The 27990-nt window shown below is 41.1% G+C and overlaps 1 long non-coding RNA gene across 1 annotated transcript in view; it reads left to right on the top strand.

Annotated features, from left to right (window-relative positions):
• Window positions 1-741: 741 nt before the first annotated feature.
• The window catches only part of LOC140843278 (uncharacterized), an 80733-nt gene continuing 53484 nt past the window's right edge, over window positions 742-27990 (top strand). Inside the window, exons 1-4 of the long non-coding RNA XR_012120896.1 lie at window positions 742-891; window positions 1017-1054; window positions 2057-2228; window positions 22400-22484. This is a non-coding gene — a long non-coding RNA (uncharacterized lncRNA). The remainder of the gene's footprint in view (window positions 892-1016; window positions 1055-2056; window positions 2229-22399; window positions 22485-27990) is intronic.

The raw sequence follows: 27990 nt of genomic DNA on the forward strand, positions 1-27990 counted from the left end.
GAGATGCTGGCAGGGTAAACATAAAGCTTTTAAATATTAGCATAAGTTTCACATTTTTCCTTGTTCAAACTGGGTAGAATTGTCCTTGCCCTTGATAAAGGATTCCGGGAATTGAGGCAATGATTAAGAGAGTTATTTAATCATGAGAAGGGAAACAGTCCAATCAGTAACTTATAAAAATAAACAGGAAGGATGATGGATTTTGACTTCTTAGTACCCCTAGTTTTTAGCAGTCGGCGACCTGTGTATGTTGCTTGCTGTAGCTGTCCATATCTGGTGCTTTCCTAGGTAGAAAAGGGAAAAAAGGAGACAGAGCAAATCAGAATCAGAGACTGAGTGTTCAGGTGTCAAGCTGCCAGACAGAACACAGGATGCCCAGTTAAATTTGAATTTCAGATAGACAATTAATACTTCTCTGTACGGGACATACTTATACTTCTGAAATTCAAATTTAGCTGGATATCTTGTATTTTTATTGGCCAAATCTGGCAACTCTACTCAAGGGAAACTTTCTGTTTTGGGAGCGGGCTCAGCATCCAAGGCTGAGTTACTGCTTGGCTTGCTTCGTGCCATCCAGAATGCTAAGATTTTCTAAGGAGCAAGATACAAATTCACAAGTTGATCTTGATGAATTTATGTTGGTCTTAAGAATTTAGATACACAATCTTAGAGAAAAAAAAATCAAGGCTGGTATTGACAGAAATCCAAAAGTGACTCTTTCTGTCCTTTTGGCAGTCACCTGACGTGGTCGGCTGGATACAAACTGTAACAGGGAGGAACAGACGGGCCACCTTTGGACTATCTGTGCAGCATTCAACACCTCTTTGAACAATAATTACAGTCTATTGGGGGGAAATCTCAATTTAAAGGTCAAGTGCTTTCATAAAAAAGGTGATTATTCAGTATTTCCTACTTTGAACTAAAGCATATCTCAGGATTCATTATACCACTGTCTTTTGTACAGCACATATATGCTGAAAAACGGATCACTTAATTATATGATTATCTGTCTTCAGGGAGGATATGTGAACATGAATGGGAGCTGTCGAGAGAGGTAGGTTGCTTTACTTGTGATTCTTAATCTATATCTCTAGCCATTACAGGTTACAAGTTGATTTTTAAAACAAATATCTAAAATATAAATTACTTTTACAATGCAAAGTAGGCATTTTGGTATAAAAGAGCTTCTGAGCTGAAAAATGGACACATTACATGAGTGGGGCTCTGAGCTAATATCATTCCTTTTTCCTTCCTCTGGTTTTTAGTGATCAGTCAGTCTAGAAAGAGGTCAGGGGAAGACCCAGCCTTCTAATTAACTGGGGGGGGAAAAGGGAATGAAGGCCACACAGTTAACCTTTGTAATTGAATCACCAATTACAATAATGGAAAGGAATACCATTTTGCTGTGAATCAGAATTCTGGGAAAATTTCAGGGAGATTCCAGGCACCATAAGAGCCAGAAGATTGGAGAAGTTAAGCATATCTAGCCCAACTCCATTAATCTCTTTGTGTGTTTTCCTTAGTCCTCTCTCCAATTCGGAGAGAGGGTTCAGTGTGCAGGAGAAAATTGAGATGGTATTGCTGGCGTAAGCTAGAACTGGTGGGGAGACTGAGTTCAGCTGCTGCTGCACAGGAGGTAGACGATAAGGGTCTTTCTTCTAAAGGGGTAGCTAGGTGCAAGCAATTCCAACAGATACCCTTGGCTAACTATTCCAACGGCCTCATAATCTTTGAGCTAGTTCAGCCTTAATTCTAGATTTTATGACGAGCAATTACGGAATTTCAGAGGACAGAAAAAAAGGACATATTATGCTGAACAACTTTTTAAGGTTGCATTATGTCCCTTGACTATGGGATTCCAATTGGATGTTCAATCCTGAAGAAAAGCTCATTGCTTCTGCTTCCCAGGCCAGCAGATGGCTTTAAACACTGTTCAGGATCAGTTCCTCATATGTAACATCAGTCCTCCAACCCATTCTTTTTGAGGGAATGAAAATAATATAGCCCATGTTTCAGTCAAATTAATCATATCAATTCTCTATCCCTATGAACTTAGCAACATTTTTGGAAGGGGAGAATTTGCCAAGAAGCAGGAAAGTCTTCTTACAAAGCTGAAAATAATTTCACAACCCAAAGATGAGCATTAGAGACACAACAATAATTCACTCTGAAGATTGCCAAGGAAACCTTGTCTCGAAATCTCTAGTGCTGTGGTTACATCATGCCAGGTGAGGCATCCACCTTTGAAAACAATAGACAGACATTTGCTCTTCTCAAACTGCTGCTTGGTTTCAAAGGGCTTTTTATTTTTTTGCCTCTCTTGGCTCTGAGTGGCTGCAACACATGGTAAATCTTTAACTTCAAGTGTCCTTCTGTGGTGACCAACTAAAATATTAGCAAAATAAATGTTTTATGGGAAAATGTTGGCAGAAGCCCCAACAGAAACAGGTGGTATTGGGTTATTTCAATATAATGTAATGATACAGCCAGGTTTCCATCTGGACAGCATGTGGTTGGGTCTGCTCAGAGAGTATCAAAGAGTGTGAATATGCATTGGGGAAACCAGCAGTGCACAAGTGTGCAGCTAGATGGCTACTTTACAAAATAATAGTCTGGGTTTCGGGTCCTCTGGGTTAAATATTTTTACTGTCAAATCTGAATTTCTTCATAAAATATTAAAGGCGAAGCAAACCTCTGACATGCAATACTGAGCCGTGTAATTATAAGGCAGTTCCTGGAAACCAAAAAGAGTGTGCATTAAAGTGAAGCGTTTATTATAAAAGAGTTCATTACCCTTGTAAGTGAAGAGATATTTTAGAGGGAGCCTTGGAACAGGGAAGGTTTTTAACAAGGCTTTCTACACTATGAAAATAAGGCCCAGCCTTATTGGTAAGAATACAATTAGAAAATAAAGAGAGAATGGGATTAGTTGACTGCTAAGGGCCTGATCGGGATCCAAAACTAAAGAGATGGATCCTAAATTTACCACCAGGGAAAAGTCTTTCTCCCTCTTCCATAAAATTCCTGCTTCAGGCACTTCAAAACACATGGAATTAGGAACACTTGGAACATTTGGTTTTGCACTCAGCTCTCCTCACTGTGTATTCATGTTAAGCTTGATAATAAACTCTTGGCTCAATAACTCCCTATATGTATCCCAGAGAGAGGCATCAAATTATGGCTATGTGCAGAGGTAGAGCCTCTTCAGAGGCAGAGAGACGTCACTCCCTGGCTCTCTCCGCTCTAGCCCGAGGAGGAAGATGGGAATATGCACGTGGGGAGTAAGCAATTTGGAAGCAGCTTGCAATCTCCTTGATGCTGACTAGAAGACTAAGGAAGGTATGGTGCCATCTGCCAAAATGAGGAAGCCACTTGGACCCCAGGGTGCTTGGCCAGAAAGCCTGGATTCTAGAGAATTCTTGGCAGTCATTAAGTGACAATGCAACAGACATGGAGATACTGAAAGCCCTAGACATGAGATCTAAGGGCTGATGGATGCATGTGATGGCTGGACAGTGAAGGCTCGGAAAGAAGAGATGACGAAGTCAAGCACTTAATTATAACGTCCCTATGCCAGTGGTACCCAGAGGGAATGGATTTGAGATGCTCTTGCCTGTCAGAGAGTGGGATGCCTTACATGATCTGCTACATTTTTCTTGATTCATAGGAAGAAACAGAAAAGATGGTGTGATGCGAGGCCTGGAGGCCTTGGTGTCCAGTTCTTCGGCTATCATTCTCGTGAGGCTGCTCTGAGGCTAAGGAGAGAATGGCTCCCTAGAGGATGACACAATGTACTGTGGGCCCTGGGTTACTTGGAAAAATGATTTTCTCCATCTGGAACTGCTCTGACATGAAACGATAGAAACGTATCTCAAGTTCTCTTAAAAATGTGTTGGGTTCCCATTGTGTGTACCGTAGGACTTGGGCTCCAGTGGGGTTGTAGAAGGTAGGGGCAGGCACAGTCTCCCCAGATGAGGAGTTTATGATCTACTGGGAGAGAGTGTATGCCCAGATGAGGGGTGGAATTGGAGCTGCCCAAGGATAGAGGCTCTGTCTTTTCTTCATTTTACCTCCCATCTTATGGCATAAAATAGATGCTAAAATAACTGCTGAACGGAGCTGGACTAGGAGGCAGGGGGTTTGGCAGGTATCTGACTGTGTGCCTTCGATATGTCTTGAGAAGATGATGTACATGCAGAAGTGCTAATGATTATAGGTAACAAGTCTTAACATTCATGAGCTTCTTCTCTGTTATGGAATTTAATCCTTACCATAAATGTATGATGTTAGCAGCTTTATCTCCATCTTACTGATGAGCAAACCCATTCTCTTGCCTAAGTTCACACAGCTGGTGGGTGTTGGAACTGGGAGTCTTCAAACCCAGCTATGTCTGTCCAAGCACTCAGTGCTTCCCACTGTAAATCAAGCTGCCTCCCACCTCCCTGCTAGGAAATATTAGAGTGAATGTAATGATTTAAGAGAGAGGTGGGGAACTTTGTAACTATGACCTGATTTATGCCTCAGATTTAACTGCTTGGCTTTTTAGCCAGGTAGTTTTTTTTCAGTCTTTAAAAATCATCTGAGATTGGGTCAGTTTACTGAATTAATTGCACTACCATTGAAAACTCTTTGACTCTCTTACCTAGAGTTCTCTCCCCGACATCTCTTTTCTTTTGAATTCTAAACTATCCAGGTCTCCAAGTGTAATGACACTAGTTCTTTCTTAAAGAAAAATGAATACTTTAAGCCATGGAGTAAAGTGAGTGGTCTTCTCTGAACTAGGCAGGGGGCTGGAGCAGCCTGTGCTTTGCGGGTGCCAAGAGCAGTGGTGTTGACCTGTGATTCTGGATTCCGCCAGCTTGGCTGCTGGCTCATGGTGGCTTATACTGATCAGTAGGAGGAGAAAGGGAGGCCAGGAGCTTTGTGGAGAAGTGTGGTGACTCTGGTTCACCTTGAATCATCATTGCTCTCCCTGGCGTGGTTAAAGTGAGGCAGGTTGCCGCAATAGCTGTTGAGGAAATTGCCCAAACTATTCTTCACTGTTGTAGCTACACGTAGGATGCAGATACAGAATGTGGGTGGTCATTCTGGGATCTTACTGAAAACATTGTCAGTGCCTAGTATTTACTGAGCACTTAATACATGCAAGGTTCCTGTACTACGTGCTTTATAGATGAGAAAATTGAAGTTTAAGAAGGTTGGGAAACTGGCCTGAGGTCATAGGGTTAAGAAGGGTGAATTCAAATGAGGTCTGTCTGACTCTAAAACTCAAGCTCTTAATAATTATGACGAAGTGACAGCCCAAATATAGTGCTGTTTAAACAGTGAATGCCTGTTGTACGAGTGTGGTAAGTGGGGGCTTGTGGATAACCTTTTAGGATGGATCTAAGGACCTTTCTTCTCACCATGGCAAAATAAACTTCAGATGGATTAAATGGGTAGGCTAAAAACAAAAGCCAAATGCAAACCAGTATGTGCAATAGGAGGAAAAGTTGGTGATAAGTGGTGATGTAAGGTAGAGAAGGACTATATAAAAATAATTTAAAATATGAAGGAAGAATAGTCTTGGGTACAAAACCCCTCCGTTTCTATATTTCAAAACAAGGAGCAAACTTAAAAGACAAACAACTGGGGAAAACTTATGTATGGTCGTTATGTCAGCTGAAAGGTGCATAGCCCTACTGCTTACAACATTCTTACCAGCTAAATAAATTATATGAAAATGGAAAAGGACTACGAATAAATAATTAATAAAAAAGAAATACAAATGGACAATCAACAGATGAATACAGGTTCAACCTCATTAACAACAACAACAAATTGAAATTTAATTGATATGTCTTTTTCTAAAAAAATTGCCAAGGAAAGAAAAGATAATAGAGCTGGTAAGGACATAGGGAAACTGGCCATACTTTGGGGCATTCTCATATAGTGATAGTGGATTGTGATTGGCGCAGCTTATCTGTAGAGCACTGGCTGACATGTATCGATGTTTTGAATTTGTTCACAACCTTTGTCCCACAAATTCCACAGCTAGTAATTTGTCTCAGAAAAATCATACTTGGCTTCTCTCTAAGAATAAACCCTGAAGCAAAGTTTCTAATGGTAAAAAATAGAAATAACCAGAATACTCAAAAATAGAAGATTGGTAAACCTTTTACTTTCATTTGAATAGTAAGAATTTTATAGAATGTCCAGTCACTCAAAATAACTTTGTAGAAGAATATTTAATGCCATGGAAAAATGTTCAGTATGTATTCCTTAGTGGAAAAGGGAGCTACAAAGTGATACATTTTTTTCTAAAAACTATGGATATTTTTACCTTTTCAAAAATGACTAGGAAAAAAGACACTAAAATATTAATAGGATTACCTCTCTCATCAAAGATATATTTTTTCTTTTTGGTGTGTTTTCTTATAATTTCCAAATATTTTGCATGTATTTTTTGTAATCCAGGAAAAACTGGTATAAAAAGTGGAGTGCCTATTTTCTATATCTTTTCCTAAGACATGGTGTGTTGTGTGTGTGGGATGGCTCAGGATCAAGTGCTACAAAATACATAACCTGGAATATTGCGGCCATTTCTGAGCATATTATTACAGTTTTGGGAAAACTAGTGTGTTCTAAGGAGTACGAAGATGCATACAGAGGAAAATCCTACTTTGAGATTTCCAAGTAAAGGCAGGGAGCTATTAATTTACTGAGCATATGAATATAAAAAACTAAACAACAGGATGTCAACCTGACCTGGACATGATTCACCCTTGGAAGCAGAGGTCGGCCAGGCTCTCTTGCATGCCTTCCAGTGCCAACTGGACTGGGAGCTGGCTTCTCATACATTCACATTTTCCACTTCCAAGGCCCTCTCCACCCTACTTAATCATACTCACAAAATTTAGGACTAGAGTTTGGTAATTAATATTTGTGTGTGTGTGTGTGCATGTGTGTGAGGAGATGGACATTACAAACCTTTTTGTTTTGTACTTTGGAGCTGAAGCAAATTGCTTTGATCAGTTAATACTCTAATTTGGGTTAATTTATCAGCTCTGTTCATGATCACCTTTTCAAAAGAGTTTAGTTAAATACTTAATGAAGAAATCTACTTTCCTGTGCAGATTCATACCTCGTTAAATCCTGACTGGAGATTGTTTAAGGCAGGCCTGGGATCTCCTTGCTAGTGGTCTCTAGGCCCCACTAACTGCCTTTTGGTGTTCTGGAGTGAGGAAGTGTAGTTCTGGATGGGTGAACCCCAGATTCAGAACCCTCTAGTTGTCAAACAGGATGTTTACCTGTTACCTTGGTCAGGTAAAGGATCACCAGCCAGCTGGCAGAGTTCACTTAACGCAGTCTTGTTTCATGTCTGGAGAATTCAGTGCATCTACTGATCCTCCTGCCTCTCCCTCGGTCCAGGTATTTTTCCGGCAGTGTCTTTATTTTGTGTATGTATTCCTTTGCACTCTTCTATGTTGTATACCGGTCTGTGTTCAAATGATCTATTTTCTTTAATAAAATAAAAACATTTAAAATTTTCTAGATACAGAGAATTCTACCCAGCTCTTATTACATCTGCCCATGTAAAAAAGTTATTCTTTTATCACTTTATGAAGATTTTAAATAGCACCAGAATAGACGTGGGAGACCAGCCTGTTTGCTCTCCTGAAGGCTGTTGAACAATTAAGTCCACTTGTTAAGTGTCAGTCAATCCATGTTATATCAGCAATATAAGATAAGCACTCATCTGTTTGTTTTTTTCTCCCTCTACTTTAGTTACCTAAAGTGTCATATGGTAAGGGCAACTAAGGAGGATTTGGACTTCTTTGGATTTATATATTCAGTACTGATTAGTCATTTTCTCAAGGTAGGCCATCTCAGTTGCCTCTTCAAGGGAGTGAGAAATGGGGCAGCATATTCAGTGTGGCAGCCAAGAACCAGTGTACCACACCAAAGGGGTGTTAGAATGGTATGGGAGCTCTCTGCTCTGGCTTCAAAAAAGCATGCACCTTCTGCTGGACAAATCAATGTGTGGTGGCCCCAAATCAAATGCCTTCATTTCAAAGTTACTGCACTTCGTTTTAGATCTATGCAGAGGAGAGAAAGTCTAGGAGATTGGAGAAAATCCAAGCCAGTTCATCAGCCCTAATGTTTTCAAGAATGTTTTATTTTGCTGCAGTGTCTAGTAAAGAGTTTAAGGCTGCCTTGGTGAGGGATGAAAAGCAGAGCTATTTAGGACTGGTGACTTCATAAGCTTCAGAACGTGGACCCAATTAAGCTAGAGACCTTGAAGAAGGTGTGCCTTTGGGGTATTTATTACAAGTCTAGAGTATTAGGAAATTAAATAAATCTTCCTCTTTAGAAGGAACATCCACATTTGCAGCCATCTATGAGAAACGTACTGGTTTATTAATAACGTTGTGTTGGAAAGCTCAGCCATTTGCATTTTTAGCACAGATCTGGAACACTGTTCTTCCAGGGTCCTTTGTAGGCAGTGAATGTCTGTTTGGCATGTGTATTAAAATGAAAAAATGAATTGCATTTGGTTATTAGTGACATAGGTCAGAAATTACAGTCGTTTTTATAAGTCACAAGTTTTTCTCTGTTGTGTAATAGGTCAGAGACAAGTGGTCTAGGCTAATATAGTCACCCATGGTGTCAGCATGGTGCCAGGTTCTTTCTGTCTTCCTATACCTTCATCAAGAATATGATTTCCAGACCCAAGGCTGCCTCTTGGTCCAGGATGACTTTTGGAGTTGTAGGCATCATCACTTCCATGCCTAGGAAGGGAGTGAAGGGTGAAAGGAAGAGATGCCAGCGCTGTCCCTCCCTCAAGGAGGTTTTCTGGAAGTCCCTATTCAACAATAGCCATTGGCATCTCATTGGTCACTCTGATGTGCAAGGGCATATTTTAGTTGGGCATCTACAGCTGCATTCTTTTACCAAGGATGAAGGGAGAGCACATACTGACTGGGCACCAAGACATCTGACACAGCAGGAGCTCCAGGGAGGCATTGCCTGAGTAAGCCTGCCCACTCCTAGTGCTCTGATCTTGGAAGGCTTTAATACCCTTTCTCTACAAATTCAGAGGCTCCCCAGCACCCTGTGTGATACAGGCAAGGGAATGGACTAGTTAACCTATAATACAGATGGACCTCAGAGAAGATCACCAATTTGCTATGGGACACACAGCAATCTAAAGATGAGGGGAAACTGGTCCTGGATGCTGGAAACAGACAAGAGTATAAAAGCAAAATCTGAAATATTATCACTGGTGTCTCCAGTACAAAGGACAACAGGATGTGGACATGCTTAAGTCTCCGATCTCCAATTTATTCCCAGCACAGGAATTTCCATAACAGTAACCACGTTTTCTATGCACTTAATATGGGCCAGGAGTTATCCATTCATTATATCTAATTCTCATATGAACCTGAACAGGAGGCATCACTATGCCAAATTTTCAGCTAAGGAAATTAGAGGGGTTAGACCACTTACCCAAGTCACACAGTTAGTAAGAACTAGAGTCAGGATTTGGACCCACATTTCTGACCCCAAATCTGTGTTATTCTCCTCTGTTGCATGCTGGTGACTGGCTGCTGATTTAGGAAAGACATTGATGTGTGGGCTTGTTTTCATAATGGAAATGGTACCTGGAATGATGTGAAGTTTCCCTGCTGCTGCTGGCAACTGGTCACTGACTATTGTGCATGGCATCCCTGGCACCCCACCACTCAGTGCTCTGAGCAGCAAATGCCCCACTGCTTCTTTTCCTCGTTAGGGCACATTGTGAGCCACCGTCCTCCCTGTGCTCCACTCTGGAGTGAGAAAGCCATCAGTATAGTCTTATATTTTTTCTTGATGTAAAAAGATGAAGTCATGGCATATGGTCAGATTGCCAGCACTGTTAATAATAAACCTCACATAATTAAGCACTGATTTATTCCTTTATGTAAGTGAAACAAATTGCTTTAACTGCCTTTGCTTGAGACCATCCAGTCAGATGGATTATGTATAGGAAGTTGAAACTAAAGTTATGGGTGCTCGTATTTCACTGTGGTGGAGGTTTATTGGAGGTACAATTAGAACCCTAACTAAATGTGTCCTGTGTTCCTTTTGATGGCGAGATCAGATATTAATCTAGGGATATGACCAATTCTCAACACAGCTGCTCTCTTTGCTCTAATATTCCTGCTTTAGGTTCAAAACCTGGAAACATGTTTAAAAAATTGATCAGAGCTTATAATAGCAATAATCACCTTGAAATTGGTTGTTACTCCAGTTAATGAACTGAGTAGTAGAGCATAAGCCTCCCTCTGTGTCCCTCAGGCCTTTAACTAACAAGCTAGTTGTTAACCACTGGGTTTATTAAAAAAGGAAAAATCTCTTTAGGGGACTGAATTGGGAAAAAGTAGGGGGCTGAGTATTTTCACTCTGAAGATCCTTTAACAGAACCAGCCATCTCCAGAAGCCACACCCCTTTCCTACCATAGCCAAGCCTAGGTGACCCACTGGAATGGCATGTCCTTTTCCAGGAGCCAGACATAGTTGTCCAGCGGGTAGTACAGAAGCTTGTTGGAGATGTAGAATCTCAAGCCCCACCCCAAACTTGTGCAACCAGGGTCTGCATTATAGTAAGACCTTGCATTTGCTTCAATCCTCATCTTGTAAAACTGGGACCTCATCTCAAAGCCTTCTCTGCAGGCTCTATAAGGTCTCAGCTGACCCACTGCTTCTGACCTCAGCTGGATCTCTGCAGAATGGGCTAGTGTATGCCCAGCGTGGAGCTTGTCACCTAGCGGGAAAAAGACCCTTAAAAAGTATCTATTTAAAAAGGTATTACCCCAAAGTATTACCTCTTCTCAAGAAGAATTTCTTAGAGAAATGGGAAGGTCAGCTGGGTGAGTCCGGGGATTGTGGAGCAGCCTCCGGGGGGCAAGGCAGTCCCTGGGGTTCAGATGGACCACGGAAGGGGCCCCCACGCCTAGGACAATTTTGTTCTGGTCTAATTTCATACCCCAGTGCTTGGATGAGTCTACTTGCCCTTCATTTAAAGCCGTGACAAACTCCTACCTGCTCGATGTCTGAACAGAAGCACTCCTTTTCCGGGAGCCTGCGGACTTGCGCAGACCCAGCGCCGCCCTTTCCAGGTGCGCGGGCCTGGCTCTGATGCTCCGCCTGGGCTTTAATGAGCTGCTCTTTTCTTTCTTTGCTTTGTTTTCTTTTCTAACTGTCCACAGTGAATGCTTTCCTCAAAAGCTTAATGAAACCAAATCACAGCCTATGTTTCATTGATGCGCCACTGTTGTGGAACTGCAGGGCCAGGGTAGGCGGGTGGGTAGCTTCCAGGAGCTCGGGAGAGCTGGGGGGTGGCCTCGTGGGTTGGAGAGGCCAAGAGCAGTTGGGGAAAGATTCCCCTGCAGTCTGGGGCCTGCAGATAAGCCTGGGAGCAGAAAGTGACACAGTGTGGGTTAAACAGAGCCCTGGAGATTAGGGAAGTGCGCGGGCCAGCTGGGGCCCATCCACTTCCGCGCTCAGGCCCCCGCGCCACTTAGGCTGTGAGTCAGGCTCCGCGGGAGCCGCTGGGGCAGCTGAGCACAGCGACCCTACAAGGGCCTCATTTCCCCACTGCTCTTGATGGAAAACCGCCCTCGCTCTCACTTCCTCTGTGGTTTTGTAGGTGTTGGGTTCACTCAGTGGACATGCCGCCCTCCTTCCAGATTTACTGGAATTTAATTTTCACTCTAGGGAAGGTAGCCCCTGAATGACCCTTTCTTTCTCTCCCTAGAAGGAGGGATACCTTTTACAATTTGTTGCTTGTGACCCGGCTAGTGTGATTCTGTTACTTTTCTCCCTTTAAAAACATTTTAAATGACAAACATTTAAATGACCAAAATGAAGTCTCATGTTGGACTTCTGCAGTGTGCCTATTCAGGAATTGAAGCAGAACAAGGCGTCTTTTAATCTGTTGTATCCTCTGTGTAATTGCATTTTCTTTACATGCATGTTTGTTCTTTTCTCTATTTTCAAACATGGAGATTTGCAGACAATCACACAATGTTGGAGTTGGAAGGACCCTGCAGGCCTAGTCCCCCTCCCTCAGGTAACAGCAGAGCTCTAGCCTGAGGGGGCTGTCACTTACCCAAGGTCCAGAACTAGTTGGTGGCAGAGCTGGAATCCAGTTTCTTCTTTTTTTAAACTGGATTTTGAAAATTGTAAAACTAATTTGTACCTAGAAGGACATTTACCATTTGTCTTAAATGTTAGAATTCCTCCCTCCCCACCCCACCCCTGGTTGTCATTTGTCTGTAGGTTTTTCTCCCCATCAGAAATTTAAGAATATAAATGAAGTTACATTGATTAGTGCTTCTCTATGTTGTCTATGCATTTTTATCACATTTAGGAATGTCTATGACACTCCAAGATTATTTTGAAAACTGTTTTCTTTTAGTGCATTTATGTACCAGAGAGGCAGTGCACATATAAAAAAGCAAACTCCTGTCATTCTGTCTCCTTTGCCTTCCTTTGCTTTCATAGTACTTGTCATTCTAGGCCCCTTGGAATGTGTCATGGGAGGAGGGACTTTGTTTCATCCCCTGCAGTTCTTTGTCCATAGTAAGTAGGTAGGCAGGAAATTTTTGTTGTTGAGATAACTTTTGGTCTTATTTTCACATTTAATTACACATCTGGAATTGAATTTGCTATAAGGAGTAAGGCAGCTCTTCAACTTCCTCTCCCCACTTTAAGTAGCTGCCTTTTGTTTTGGGCCGATTTATTGATCAGTAAGTTATTTTCTCCCCATGGATTTGAAATGCTGTTTTGGTCCCATAATGCATACCTGGATTTCTTTCAGGACTGTTCTTCATACATATCCTGGCTTCTTTCCTGTGTTTTTCCTTGGATGAGATAAAAAAAAAAAAATCATTTTATCGAGTCGCCCCCACTCGTCTGCTCCTGTGGTTATTTTGATTGGGATTGGACTCTAGTCCTTCCGCCTCATCTAGTGCTCTTAGACCAGGTTAGCTTGACATGCAAAAGGAGGTATCTGAGGAAAAAAATGAAACTGTTGTCATCAGCAGGATTGGATATCTAAATCCAGAAATAACACACTGGGTTGCATTTATTGAAAACTTTCCTTGTTTATTTATAGTTTATTGACTGAAAGATACCATTATTTATAAGACATTATTTTATGTACCTTAGAAATTTTAAAAATGCCCAATTATGTCACCCCATCAACTGTAAGATGCACCCAGTTTCAGAGGTGTTAAAATGTGAAAACAAAATGTCTTAGATTCAGTGAACTACCACATTATTAGAATGTGTTATAAAAAAATCATAGGAAATTTGCTTGTGTAGTCATTCTCCTACTCTTTTAAAATGTTTTTCAAAAGTCTCATCTTGTTTGTCCCTTTTTACTTCTCTGTAGTATAGGAAGGACCAATGGTTAAATTCTCATTTTATCCACAACAATAAATAGCAACATGTATCCAGCAGAAACTAGGAGACAGGTGATGTTCTATATGCAGGGTCACAAATCAAGTGGTAAAATTGATTTGGCCCTGAGAAATTTGTCTTTGGAGTTCATGTTCTTATTCAAACATAACCTGAATGTGATGAGGAACTTGAGACTCAGAGTCCCTTCAAAGATTTGCCACGATCCCTTGGTGGATTCTGACGCTTATGCTGGCATGTTCTATACCCCACCATTTGGAAACCGTTCGTGTTGTGGGACTCTGTTCCTTAACATTTGGTTTTAGCTTAGAGGAGCAAGCTAGTCTTGGCCGGTGGTGTTACTAGGAAAGATGGTGTGTAGGAAAGGGGCCATTCAAGCTCTTTAGACCATAGACTGAGAAGATGCACCTTCTAAGTTCTTTCTAGTCTTAGCAGTATGAAGTGGAAAGTTAAAAAACTCTGTATACCAAAGAAAGGCTGGACACTGGCTTGAAGTATGTCTCCTTTATATTTTGCTGGTTTTGCTCTTTCTGCCTTGACGGGGATGAATATCCCTGGGCGGCATGTGTTCGTCAGTGGCTTTGGGTTTCTTCCCTGAGGTAGTCCCTTTTGCAGGCCTGCGCAGAACTTGGTTCTGTTGGCCCGAAGAGGGCAGTCCTTACGGGTGAGCAAGGCAGCCTCTTTGCCTCGAGTTCATCATGGTGATTATCTGTACAAATGTGTCTGAACTTTCTGTGGGGAAGAGAGAATTTGTGTTTGTCTGGAATGAAGGACTTGCTGAAGTATCAGCTGACCTAATCTTTTAAAGTCATTTCCCTCCATGAGGACTCAACGGCACATACATGAGTGATTTGTGAGCTTTCACTGTGCTTTTTGGGGTAAAGAATATGCCAGATGGAGTGAGGCAGCAGCAATTGCTTTGGGATTTTTTATGTGGACTTCTGGTGCCAGTGCCTGGCTGGATGGGATCAGGCAGGCTTTCTTCTTGTTTGTGCCACAAGAACACATTTTCTCTGTTTCAAAACAAGTATGGATGAACAATTTCCCTACTGTCTTTTACAGCGATGGGTGTGAGGGAGCAGGAAGCTGTCATATTCTCATCAGAGCCCAAAAGAATAGTGAGAAAGGAGTTCAGGCCTCAGCCAGCTCAGGCCCAACAGTGGCCCCCCAGTTCCGTGCAGTAAGTCCCCTGCCAGTGGCTTTTGCTTCCCACTGTGTCTTGCAGCCTGACCAGTGGAGAATTTGGAAACTTACTTCCTGAAACGAGCATTTTGGACAGTGTGCCATAAGCTCATTGTAACGGCTTCTGGTTGGCCATGAGAGAGAAGGGAAATATGCTGACTCTTACAAATGAGAATTTATTGCAGTTTCATGTATTAAACCTTAACTAATGATCCCTAAGAAGAACTGCTCCCCAAACTCATTAACTAATTAAACAATTCCAGATAGTTACCCATGCCACAAAATATTAATTGGTGCTCTTCCCCAGTTCTGTAATGATTTCTTAAAAAAACCCCAGGATGCCTGGATGCTTCCTCCATTGCTGTGCTGGGAGCCACATCACTGATGCGGGGGCTGATTCCATGCCAGTGGTTTGAAATGAACCCAGAGGTTGCCTTCTGGAAGCTGATGGCCAGGCCTCCATGGGCTCTCTGAGGGTTTTCCCGGCTTTCTCTTTCTCAGCAGGGTTGTGAAATAGGAAACTATGTTGGCCTCTCTTAGCAAGTGGGAGTCTTTGCTCTCAGCTGTGATTAAGGAAGCTGAGCTTCTTGAGATGGTGAATTTCTCCATTGTTTCTCTCTTGCTGAGGGCCCCCTGCCCTGAAGTATTTTGGATTAAATAGCTGGGTCCTAAAAATGTTAATTACAGTAATTTATTGGAGAACTCCATATCAGGATTCAGTTTCCTTTGAAACATTGCAAATGCTAAATATACATGTATAGTAAGCAAATGTGATTCTAATATGGTTAGTTGTGGCTACCAGGCTTTGTTAGGGTTCTGAAGAACTCTCTGGAACAGGTAGTGCTTTACTCTAATTGCCCGTTCTGTGGGTTGGCCTCTGCGGTAGACTTGTAGCAGAGGCTAGCTGTATAAATTTGCCGTACATTTCAACAGCAGCTGAGGGAGGCAGTATAATTAGTGGTTAGGGGTTGTATTTTGGGTATAGATTGCATGGGTTACATCTCTGCTTCCCACTTACTGTCTCCATGATTTGGGGCAAGTACCTTAACCTCTCCATTTTGTTTTCGCATTTGCGAAATAGGAAAATAAAAATACAGGCCCACAATTGCTTATGTGAACCACTTGGGACTAGATGTATTTTAGAATTAAAATTCCTTCATATCTTAGAAAAGTACTAGGACATATGCCCTATTTTACACTATACCTCCAGCAAGGGCAAAGTCTGGGTAGTATCCTGTAACCTGTTAATACTTCTGGAGTGATATAGATGACAATTCACAGTAAATAAAGAATAAGAATAGGTTTATAGCAATTAAAATTCAGGTCCTATTATCAGGTGAATTTTTTGCAAACTTAATGAAAAAATAACTAGGTAGCTTTCAGAGGTTTTGAATTCTGGAATTTGTATATAAGGGAGAGTGAATTTGTACTTACTGTAAGGTTATTCTTCTTAAACAAGGTATGTGTAAAGTACATATTACAGTACTTTCTATACACTAACTGTCCAATAAATGTTAGCTAGCACTGAGATTTTAATCCTCTTGCTAGAATCCACTTCTGAGTGTTCGTCTGTCTGAGCGTTCCTGCTGGTCATTTGTTCCTGAGTCAGCCTGTAAGTATGTGTACCCAAGGGTATCCAGATGAGAGGACTTTTGCTAGCTTTGCCTCTTAACATGGTTCTTCTCTTCCTCTGGTTCTAGGAAACAGTTCTATCCCACTGCACTTTCTGTAATTATGGGAATGTCCTATCTCTGTGTTATCCAACCTGGCAGCCGTTAGCCACATATGGCTGCTGAGCACTTGAAATGTGGCCAGTATGACCAAGAAACTGAATTTTTAATTTTATTTAATTTAAGTGAAGGTGATCACAGAATTTATCATCTAAGCCAGGTCACTTTTGAAAATGGAAGGGGCTTTAAAAAAATGTATTAGCAGCTGTTAGTTGATACACGGAAGTATAATCTGGGACTCTCCCAGGCAAATGGAAATGTATGGTTATCCTAGATTAGGGCATCATTATAAGTGTGTATTTTTTTTAAGTAAGTGGGAAATAGAAGACACAACAAGGGGAAAATGTGGATAATTGTTGACTATGGATGAGCAGTACATGGGGTTTCATTGTATTATTCTTTCTACTTTTGGGTATGTTTTAAAATTTCACAGGAAAAACTAAAAAAGGAAATTACCTGAAATCGAGATTTTAACTGATTCATATGTACATATTATATAGATATTTAGTTAATTGTTATTATAACCTATTCAGATGATGGTGATTTAAAAAAGCAATTTGAACCATGTGATCATCAAGGGCCCTTCAAATTAAAGTTTTGAAATCAGAAAGTGGAGGGCCATTGGGTTTGAGTCTTGGGGCTGTTGGATGCTATGCCTGAATTTTGTTTAAAGTTGTTCAGTAGGTCATTGGGGGTAGCGTTCATAATTAGTGAAGAAATTAGAATTACAATAGAATTAGTCCCTAAGATGATTTAGCACAGTCCCTGGCATCTAGGAAGTGCTCAGTAAAAACGTGCTCAGTCAACGAAGTAAGAATACTGCTGTGTTCTCCCTTTGCAGGAAGTGAGTTTAAACTCAGATGACAGCTGGCAGGGCGGGGAAATGTCTGGAAAGATAGCTATCTAGATGTCAGGAACCGTGGCTGTTTTTTGGAACATGAAGGGGTTGATTACATCATGCTCACTTGATTTTGTAGTTTATCCAGTTAAGCTCTTAACTCTGCTTTTGAAAACATAAATGTATTATGAGCTCAGTGGAGCCCTGGTTATCATTCCTCCAGCCTGGAAGCAGATGTGCATTTGGAGCATGCTGGTTTGGAGGGTCAACCAGCTCTCTGGAAGAACTGAATGTGAAGTGAGCAGGGAATGTTGGTTGGCTTCCCCTCTCAGTGATGCTCTGTGATCTAAGAGGTGAGGCCATTTTCAGCAACGTGCTGCAGAACGGTCTGTAACAGTCTGTTGCAATTTTCTCCCCAAATTGCCTGCGTTTCTGCCAATAGTAAATTAGACTGTCATTAGCTTCACAGATGTGCTTTGATCCCTACCTGGCTCATCTCCTGGTGAGGAGACATCTAAACCACTGATGCAGATTTTCTAAATCTGGAGAATAAAGGACGACATGGTGCAGAGAACGTAGGCGAGGAGCCTGGAGCTCTGGGTTCAGGTTGTATCTCTGCTGCTAATTAACTGTGTCATCTAGAGTGAGGCATTGAACTTCGCACTGTTGCAGCAATCTGATCTATACGAAATGAGAGGATTGGAGTGATTCCTGAGACTCTTTCAGAGCAAGGGACAGACATCTCCCCCAGGAGGGATACCTTCAGAAACTTTTACCCTTTGCATACATCCTAGAATGCCAGGAGAAAGTGTGCAAAGAGAATGGAGTTGTTTGGACAAATATTCCCAACCTTTAAACTTGTTTTACTGAATATTTGATCACATATAAATGAGAAAGAAAACATCTACATTTGTATTTGAGACCATATGATACTGTGTATACATTCATGTATGCATGTGCACATACATTTATGCATACACACGTATACATATATGTACACAAATGTATCAGGCATGTATGGTCATGTTATATCTTTCTTTAAAATATTAAAAATATTTACATATATTGATGTTTTCTAATAATAGAAATAATACCTACTTGGCAAATATAAAATAACAATAGGAAAAAATCATACCTTCACTTCAAAGTAGTCATAGTAAGGCTTTTAAGATATGATTCAGTCTCTCTTGTTTTTTTAATCAAAGCAAAGCATGTACATAATTTAAACAATCAAATAGTTGTTTACTTATGATAAAAAGCAATATTTCTTGGTTCCTGGCCTATCAAGACAAGTTTCCCAGAGGAAACTGCTTTCAACTGTTTTAGCTCTCACTGCACCTTTTTATTACCATATATATAAATGATATTTTATGTCTGTTTTTTGACTCACCAAATACATACATTACCTACTGATTCCCTAATAATGTAAAGGTATGGACTTGTCACAGGCGCTCTGCCGTTTCACTCACATACACACGCACACTTCCTCTCCCACCATTGCCTTTTACTGTAAATCAAAATTTATATATAAATACTAAAATTCTGACTCCAGTTCCAGTGTATGTGTGTGTGTGTGTGTGTGTGTGTTGAGAGAGGGAAGGAAGGAGTGGTTTCCCACACCACTGAGCAATTCTCCAACACCAGACCAAAGTGGATGAGGAGAGGATCTGGCAGTCTTACTGCACCTATTTAAAAAGTTTGTTACCTTTCGTGTTAAGTGCCAAGACTCCTTCTCTCCTTTCTTAGCACTGCAGAGTAAAATGACTGACTTCTTGGATATTCTAAGGAAGAAAATGGGGGCAGATCTGGCCTAATTAAGGAGGTGGAGCTACATATGAGGATCTGTCAGTCACATACCCTCCACAGCTAAAGCTCACGATTTTCTGGAGAGCTCTTACCAACTGTAATTGTTTTTTTCAATACACTAATTACCCTAGGATGTAAAATCTAAATAACTAAATTTGGTAATTCAGCAGGGCTGGAACAGCTTGACCTCTTTGCTAGCTGCCAGCTATCATTTGCCTCCCCAAAATGTGCTAACAAGATTCACTGTGCCTGTGTTCTCTGTAGTGCCTTTCCCCTTCTCTCTCCCCAATCTTAAAAATTCTATCTTTTGTCTTTATTCTTTAAGACAGTCTGTCTCTTGCATGCAAAATATACCACTTAACTAAATGTCTCTTGAGTTATTATATGACATTTCTCTTGTATGCCCTTCCATGGGTACTTGGAACTCTGATTTCTCAGCCAATTTCTCCATGCTCTTAACATTTTCCCACATTTGTGGGCATCTCTTCTCTGCCATTGTTTTTGCCCTTTCTCTGTTTTCTTGTGAGTTTAGTCATTTACTATATTTTTTTTCCTTAATTTGGGGAAGGTACAGAAACAAATGCATGTGTTCACTGGTTATGTTTTAGCAGAGATACCCTATCTTGTTTAAAACGTATTTACAAATGTACATAGTAAATACAGTTCTACTGAAATGAATAACTTTGTGAAGATAAAGCTAATCAAAACACACCCTGTGAACTGAGTAATTATTTTCTCTTCAGCTGAATTTTAGTTGATTTTATGGCCTCAGAGCTGGAGTCACAGAGGTATGTGTTAGAGATGAATGCTATAACGCTTTTAATTGGTTCATGAAGATAATGAATTGATACCAGAGATGAGAGTTGATTTTGAGAGCAAGGACTTTCTTAATGGATTGACAATATAGTTGTTTCACATTAGAATTACGTGGGTAGGAAGATTTTGAAAAATACAAATGCCCAATACTGGACAAATAAAATCAACATTTATGAGGATAGAACCCAGTAGTGAATATTAAAAACCAAACCCCAAACGGACCAAACCTAAGTTATTCCAATGAGCAGGTAGGCTTAATCACATCAGGCCTATTGGAAGACTAGCTTGTGGTTCATGTGGCATGATTTTAAGCATTGGTTCCCAAATTTTATTTAATGTAAATATAAATATTACATAGAGAGTTCTATCTCCCTAAGATTTGGATTTAGTAGCTGTGGGCCTGGGCTGAGCATTCTAACAAGTTGCCCAGGTGCTACTAAAAAAGTGGCTCACAGGGTCTTCTTTAAGAAACATGGATTTAGGATTTTCCTGGAAGGTCATCTCTGTCTCTTCAGACACCATTTTATCTTGATTTTCAGATTCCTGAAATTACATAATTAGAAATTTATTCTAAGAATCTGCTTCTGTTGGAATATAAATTTCTCTAGGAGTAGATCCTCAACTCCGTTCAGACTCATCCATCGTGGCTAAAGGAAGGCTTGATCCCTGTGATTAGGTTGCACAGCCTTCCATGTGCTCCCTCCTATATTTTCCTCTAAAAAAGCAGCACATGTGCTTTTTGACTCTCAGAATCCTGTGAAATTCTTCAGTGCAGGGACTATATCTTACTCATCATTACAAGCCAGCATCCAAAATATTACTTGGTACACAGTAGATGCTTAGCAAATATTCATGTCTGTCATTCACTGCTGAGTAAGAACACAGATTTATCCATTCCATTCTGGAAGTCGGATATGCTGTAAGGAAACTTAGAGAGTGAACAGCAAAGCTGTGTGCCTTAAGGAAGGAGGCAGGAGGGCTCACTAGGATTAAGGGCGCAGAAAAGGGATGCTGGAGAAGGTGGGATGACCTTGTCTGCTTTTCAGTTTTCCTCCAATCTGACATGTTAAACAGGGTGGTTTTATTCTGAGGAAGGGAGGAAGCATGCCAGCAGCCAGTGAAGATAATTAGCCTCAGCATAGAACTTGTCTCCCAGTGACATCTCCCTGTGGTAGTAGAGCCCACTGCCTCCCCTCAGGCAGGGCAGACGAACCCGCGTTATCTCCATTTCACAGGCAATGGCTATTGACGCCCGGTGAGACTGAGACCCTCACCTGGTTTGGTGTGCGTTATGGTGGCTATGGGGGATTAGACCTCCAAGGCTCCTTACCTGAGACATCCTTTGTTAAGAACATCTTGTTTCTTCTGCATTTCCATCAGATTTTAACTCATCAGGCCATTTTACATAACTTTTAATTAATCAGCCATGAGGGTAGACCTTACTTCATGTAAATCAAATCCATTTGAGTTGATCTTTTCCTTAGCTCTTCTTTGCCTCAGAGAACTCCTTCCCTGGAAACAAGAGTTTGGGATAATGTGAGCGAGCTAGGCGGTTGACGATTCAAGATAAAATCACTTTGCCTTCACACATCCTTCTGTCTTTGTTACTAGATACTGTGGATAGTCCCTCAGCTTACTTCTGTTTGATTAATCTCTGTGTCCTCAGTGACAGGAGTGTAATGGGCACTCAACGAATGTTTGGTGAATTAATGTGTACTTTTTGGACATTAGATAGGTTCTGGAAAGGTGAATACAACAAACTTGATACATGAAAAACTGTTTAATCCCTGTTACAATTCCAACCTTGTTTTCTCTTCATCTCTGATTTATTGTGGCAGAGATAGTTCATGCTTTCCAAATGTTCTCTGTGCTCCTCTGACCTTCTGAGCTTCCCTGGCTTCAGTGTGAGACCATGTGAGTAGTTACACTCAGTGGGATGTGCACACAAGTGACGGGTGTCACTTCCCGTCTGGCACAGCCATGGGCTGCGGTTGACTCTTCGTGCTCTCTCTTTCCCGATCTGGGGGTGGGGAGGGGTAGAGCAGAGGGCCTGTGGCGGCAGCATGGTTCCCTGAGTCACTGTTGGAGGAGAAATTACGAGGAGAGTCTCAAATAGAAAAGTGAGTGACAAATGAAGCATTGTCGCATTAACCATGGCAACTTCAGAATTTGTCATTATAGCAGCGCCTAGTCTATGTTGACTAATAAAGCTTCCCTTGGTTGGTTCCTCCTTATGAACATGCCTGAAGGAGAGAATGACTAACACCTGTGTTTCTCAAACTTGAAAATGTGCAGACCCCTTCTCAAAGGAGAAAAATCATCTCTGGGACAGTTGTATATAATTATTGTTTTAGGTAAGTACATACATGAAATTACAGAACAACTCTGTATTCTTATAGCTTTTATGTAACTCTAACAACAAAAATTTTAAATAAAAATCTTATAGATAGGCTAAGTCAGTACAATTTATAATAGGTTAATATTTTGTTGAAACAAAATTGGGTGCATTTTGTTTAATAATTGAAAAATACAGTATCAAGTTCAATTCTCTATTTTATTCATTTCTCTATTTTGAATTCAGTGACTTATTGCAGAGAAAGCCTGATTGCCTGAGACTGCTGTAGAAAATCGACTTATAAACCTTAGGCTCCTGTTTGCTAGTTCAGGTAAGTGGATCTTTCTCCCAGCCCGCAATCTGCACGGAGCAATCCTCAAATGTACATTTCAATGAAGTGCATTTCATTGCACTTCTGCTCACTCAGTTAGCTGTCTCACTCATTGGAGGGAAAGATTATTACTGCATCGTTAGTTAAATCTGCATTAAGTATCTAATCCACTTATTATTTGAACCAAGACAGAGAAAGTATTTGTTGCGCATTTGCTACTATGTTTATTGCTAATCAGCATTTCTAAGTGGCTCACAGGAAATCAAGATCCACCCAGTGAGTCAGTTTGTGTTGGGTCTGTCCCAAGTGCCAGAGTAAGGTGTTGGGTGTGCCTGACAGTCTGTCATTTTCCAAGTAAGAAAGAACAAAATCTCAAAATTCTCATGGACAATTATTTTGGACTGTTGAGAGTATGTCCAGAGAACTAAGAGTTTATGAACTTCTAATTAGCACAAGTGTTTAATTTGGGCTTTTGAAATCAGACAAACGTGGATTCTAATCTTGAGTTAGTTATATAACCTTGGGCAAATTACTTATCTTGCCTGAGTCCCTGTTTATTAGTTATCATGTAGACATCATATCTATTATGCAATATTTTGATGGTTAAATGAGATATACATATTCAGCACCTGGTATATGCTGTCATTCAATAAATGGAAGCTGTAATTACTATTCCCCTAGTGTAGCTCTGGGAGGAGGGGGCTCCCTGCCTGGGGCAAGTTCTCTGTGAATCTAGTAAGACCAAAGGAAAACAAGGTGAGAAGTTAAGATTAAAGGTTTTATTTTCATGGCTCAGTCTCTCTCTGAACCCTGGCTGCTCAACTCTTGCCACCAGTACTGCCTGGGCCCCCCATCTGTGCCTCACTCATCTCCCAAGCTCTGTCTCTCCTGACAATGGTGCACTCTACCTGCTCCCTGCCCCTTGCCCTGGGAGGAGCTCTGTGTGTGTGTGAGGGCCCTGGTGACTGGCGGGCACCTGACCAATTTGTACAGGAACTCAGGAGAGGACGGCCTCTCTACTGTACCCCAGGGCCAGAACTCCTGTGACTGACTAATGACTCTTCCTCCAGTAAACATCCCATCACTGTGCAAACAGTCTCCTATATGTATATACAATGGGCGCTATCAAGGCCAAGAGGGAATCCTGGTTAGAAAGTTCCATTTTCCACACCTAGTTAACTGGTTTGGTAAATTTTCTCCTCAGTATATCTAGGGGGTCAGTTTGCTCTCCACTTTGTTTTTATACTCTAACATCCTTAAGAAGGTTTCTGAGGCTTAGAGGAAAAAAAACATCCATCTTAAAAGTGATCCTGCTTATGTTTCAATGGTATAATCTCCTAGTCTACTGTTTTAGTCTTTGGTAGACTGACTGAACTGGAAATTACATAGTAGGTGTAAGATTGAGAAATGGAGACAGACTATTTAGAAAAATGAATTATTTAACACTTGAAAGTATTATTTGGAAAGTGTTTTTGGTGCTTGTTTTCTTATTGAAGTACAGAAATGTGCATTTTTTTTCCTCTCAATTTTTTGGGAGGGCATTTAGCTATCAATCAATGTTGCACTCTATATTTGATATTTTCCTCTCTTGTCATTAGCATATCTGCCCTGGGGAGTTCTGAAGAAGAGTCCGAGGTTTATAAACTGTGAATTTACAGTCCATAGCTCTTCCTTGTGGATCCTAGCCCCTATCAATGCTCTGGTGCTACTCTCAATGGAGTTGTAGTTTAGAGTTTTTAACATATCTGAATCTGGAAATAGGGAGGAGAAAGTAAGAAATCATTGGAAGCTCAGTGTATCTTATGATCAATTCCTAGTTTAGACTCTCAGAAAGTATACTCTTTCCAAAAGTATCAGCTTATTACCTGAATTTCTTCATTTTACTTCAGGAAATTTCTGAAGTAATTAGCTTCACAAATTTCTGAAGAATTAGCTGAACAAATAGAGATTCGAAAGAGTTAACCAATTTCATCTTCTAAAAAATGCCACAATTTATGAAAATGTTGAATGCTAATAAACATCCACACCTCACAGTGAACTAATTCTTTTAGATTTCCTTCCTCTGAACACCCAGCTTGGCTCCCTTGTCTCTGAAGAACTTATTATTTTGATTGATGGGAAGGAAGTGAAAGAAATTTGAATCATGAGGCTCTCTGTGAGTTGAATAGTCTGCAGCAGGCTCCCACATGGGGGGCTGAGCATGACTTGAGGCCAGAGACCCCAGAGGAGAAGGATTCTAATATGGGTAAAAAGGAAAGAGAACTGGAAAATGTCAAAGAAGAACCTTTTAGCAACAATAAGCTCCCTTTTAAGATCTGCCTAAAGTTATCCCTGACACCAGGAACAGAGGAATGGGAAAAGGTAGGAGAGAAAATTCTTTTAGTTTACCTTCTGAGACTTATAGCCAGTCATAATCCCCTCTGAGAGGTGACCTTGAGCAAATCAACATCTTGACTTTGCATTTTCTCATCTGTAAAATGGGTTGAAAGATCCTATTATACATTTAACAGGAAGACTATAAAGATGAAATGTGAGACACTTTGAAAAGATATAATACTATACAAAGGCAAGAATTTACACCTCTGACTCTGGTCATAAACAGTAGAGCACATGAAAACTAGCTTGTTCTCTCTTGCCACTTGCAAGGAATTCTGGGAAGTACATATTTAATTGGCACGATTGGAGGAGAAGCTGATTCCTTTCTGTTCAATTGATCAAGTTCTTAACTGTGAGGTGAAAGTCTTTTTACGGACAGCCATTTTATAGTTTTCTTTTAAGGAGTGAAGAAATAGAGGTGAGTCTGCTGACATTTCTCTTTCATTTTACTTTCTTTGGAAAAGGGATAAATCCTAAGTCCCTCTCAATTTTCTCCTATGTTCTGCTGAACATCTGAGTGTAGCTCCTCAGCAAATCAAGCTTGAGAAAGCCTCTTTAGGCTCAGCCAGGGATTACCTGGAGCACAGCAGGTGTTTCACCTGCGGGTGTTGATGGATACAGGCTTGTGCATTGCCTCAGACTAGAGTGCAGGTCCTGAGGGGTCTGAGCTCTAGTCCTACCTCTATTATTGCTTGCTGTGTGACCGTAGGCAGACATCATATCCCTTTCCTGCCCCAAATTTCTCATCTGCAAAATGGGAAGAATACCTGTGCCTTCATCAGGCAGTTATGGTGATTAAACAGATGATTGATGTAACAGATGCAACCAGGTGACTTAGACGCAGTGAGCACTCCGTAATGTTAGCTGCTGTGAGTGCTTTAAAGATCCTGAATGTTTTGGTCGGTAGATGCTGTGGCTGAAGCTAAAGTTTAGAACCATAGCTGAAATAAAAATCAACCTGAACCTAAGATAAAGCATTATTGATATTAAACACACTAGGACAAATACTTTAGGACAACAGTACTTGACAAAGCTGATATGGATGCTGACTTCTGAAACTTTTTCACTACAAAAATGGTGATAGACATAAAATGCTAAGTCCTTGTGTTGGCAGCTATGTAAGTGCTTGACTTTCTGGGAAAATTGGGGATGGATCTTCTGCTGTTGTGTTGAAATATGAGGGAGAGAGAAAAGTCTTATTAAATCTAGATATTCCCCATTTTATGGGTTGAGATAAAAGAGTGCATGGGATGTCAGCATCAGAGTATACCAAGGGACTAGACTGATGTTCAAGTGATGTTTATGTCCAGTGATACTTGAAGTGTTTTTGACACAGTCCCATGCTTTATCTTCAGAAAGATTAAATTATGTATTAAGTGATGACTAAAAAATTATTGGCCAAAATTCAAGTAACTAAACAAATACTTTTCTGTGATTGACATTCATCATTCAAGTAACTAATGCAAATATTTTCCTGTACATGATGTTCATTTGGCTAATTTTCATGATCTGTATGGCATAATAAAGTTGGTTGTAATCTAATGCACCACATATGCTCAGAACACATTTTATCCATTTATTGCAGAGCCTGCTATTTGATTTTAGTGTGAAAGGAAGGAGTTTATTCTATTTTCCTGGATGCTGTTTCTGTCATCAGACCCTTCCATGAATGTGGCTGGATTTAGATTTTCACTCTACCTCCCAAGTGGGGTCACCTTTCTGTTAATGAAAAAAAAGGAGTCCAGAGATCCTCTCCTTTGCCAGATGCTTCCTTACTAGTGCTGGGCTGGCAGAAGGAAGCATCACGTCCATTCTATGGTGTGGCTTCTCTCAGGGCCCATTTTCTCCTCCTTTTTCAGCAAAGGTAGATTATGGCTCCAGAACTTTCTTAGACTGTACAGAGATCGGTTCCTTCTCTCTTGGGATTGCTCTCCAGTCTAGTGTAACGGGAAGTCATGGATAGACTTTCTCCTTCTAACCAAGCCTTATAAAACTCCAGGAATTCTGGGGCCTGGCTTTCCTTAAATCATATTAGACTAGGGCTCTTCTCCTCCTCCTTTCCCACAGAGACTTCTCCATTCCCTACAAGTAGGGGATATGGTAGTGAACACTTTGGGTTTCTCCAGCTTCCCATGTTCCTTTCTAAGGGATGGCATTGTTAATTGGGTTGCTAGGAGGCTGACATACACAGAGCTATATTTGAGATCATTCTCAGTGTGGCAGGGTGTCTCTGCCTGTGTGCAAAGCAGCTGGGCATGTGTACTTCCAGTCTCCATGTAGTCCTCAGTCTAAACAAGTCCCCTACTCTCTCCCTGCCCTGGAGCTGTCACCCCACATCTAGCTTCATCAGAGAGCCTGGTCTTCGGTGGTGACTGAGCATTTGTTGGGATGCTAATAAAACCGATGCCTCGACACCCCTTTCACTAGTGATCCTTGGGTAGTTTGGCTAAGTTGCTCCCATCCCAGGAGGGAAGAGGAGTGAGACCTGGGCCCTGCTCCAACTCCACCAACAAGAAGCGAACCCGAGGTAGTGTTGTTTCCATCTCCTCAGCTGCTTCAACTTCCAACCTGTTTTGGCCTTGTCCTTCCTTCTCTCTGCCTAGGCAGACTTTGTATAAAAGAAGCTTGGTTTTTGTTTAAGAGGATGGCCTTGGAAATTGCCATCCTACCCGCTAAACTTGAGTTGCATCTGTAGCTTAGATTCTGGGAGATACGGTTGACAGTAAAGGGAGGGAATAAATGGTCCCTGGAGAAGTGACTTCCTGAGGACTACTGGGAATAAGGAAAGATACTTGCACTCACTTTGGAAAGTAGGGTTTTTTATCTGAAAATCTCAGTGCTTCCATGGTAGTATGGGGCTGACCCTGTGCTCACCCAGTAATATAAATTCCAGGTAACAAAGAAGGAAGGAAAAGGAGATGGCACTGTTGAAGGATAGGGGTCTGAGTCACCACAGTGGATTTTTTAGGGCCCTCACTTGACATACCAAAGATACTGATGAGAAAAGGCAATGGAGATGCCCAACAACAGCAAGAACACATTAGAGACAGGTGCCAGGTACATTGGGACCATTTGGGGGCCTCCTTCCTTTGGCTTGGGTTGAGAAGAAAATGGTAGCTTGGGAGACACC

Source organism: Manis javanica, chromosome 1 (genome assembly GCF_040802235.1).
Source record: "Manis javanica isolate MJ-LG chromosome 1, MJ_LKY, whole genome shotgun sequence".
In the NCBI taxonomy this organism is placed as follows: domain Eukaryota; kingdom Metazoa; phylum Chordata; class Mammalia; order Pholidota; family Manidae; genus Manis; species Manis javanica.